Below are 690 nucleotides of genomic sequence, written 5' to 3'. Positions count from 1 at the left end.
TGAGCCCAGGGCCTCAGGCATGCAGGGGAAGCCTGAGCCACCTTCCCAGCCCTGGTATATGAAAATTCATAAGAGAGTGGTCTTTATTAATTTTAAGGTAGTCATGTTTTACCCAGGTGATCTCAGATTATGGTCTTCCTCGTCTTCATTTTCTGTGTAGGTGGGATTACAAATGTAAGCCATAGTACTTGACCTAGAAGTGGCCTATTTGTTATCAGTGCGGGCTTCATGTAGACTGTTGGCAGAGATTCCCTTCCAGCTCAGGGGAAGGTGGCATGGGCTGGGCAGCACTGGATACCAGAGGGGTTTGTGGAAGCAGCTCTTACATGGCCTTTCCTTGCCCCATCATCTTCTTCAGGTCCATGGCTGACACTGCCAGACAGACAGCACTCAAAAAATGATATGGCCATAATATAGTTTGAATGCAAGACTCTTAATAGTCAGACAGATAGAAACAAACAGAACAGACAACATCTGAAGGAGTTCCAGACCCTCTCATAGCAGTAGAGGTAAGCTGCCTTCTTTCTTGGTGGTGGTACTAGGATTGGATCTGGTCTGGCACCTCCCGCTGGGGGTGTGCTGGAGAGCTCTGGGGCAGTGCCTGTGTCCGCAGTGAGCTGGAGTGGAAGCAGGTGAATACAGCATTGCAGGCATCTTGTTGCCTCTTCTGTTGTTCTTTTTTTTTTTTTT

At 48.0% G+C, this 690-nt stretch overlaps 2 long non-coding RNA genes across 3 annotated transcripts in view; one reads left to right on the top strand and one right to left on the bottom strand.

Moving 5' to 3' along the window:
- The window catches only part of LOC105981645, a 19,533-nt gene that overhangs the window by 8,805 nt on the left and 10,038 nt on the right, over positions 1–690 (bottom strand). The gene's annotated exons all lie outside the window — the stretch shown is intronic.
- The window catches only part of LOC105981644, a 23,371-nt gene continuing 23,007 nt past the window's right edge, over positions 327–690 (top strand). The window contains exon 1 of the long non-coding RNA XR_001174829.1: positions 327–509. This is a non-coding gene — a long non-coding RNA (uncharacterized LOC105981644). The remainder of the gene's footprint in view (positions 510–690) is intronic.

The sequence above is a fragment of the Dipodomys ordii genome, unplaced genomic scaffold (genome assembly GCF_000151885.1).
Source record: "Dipodomys ordii isolate 6190 unplaced genomic scaffold, Dord_2.0 Scaffold13, whole genome shotgun sequence".
Lineage (NCBI taxonomy): Eukaryota > Metazoa > Chordata > Mammalia > Rodentia > Heteromyidae > Dipodomys > Dipodomys ordii.
The sequence above is the reverse complement of the archived record's forward strand: the minus strand, read 5'-3'. Positions and strand labels throughout refer to the sequence as shown.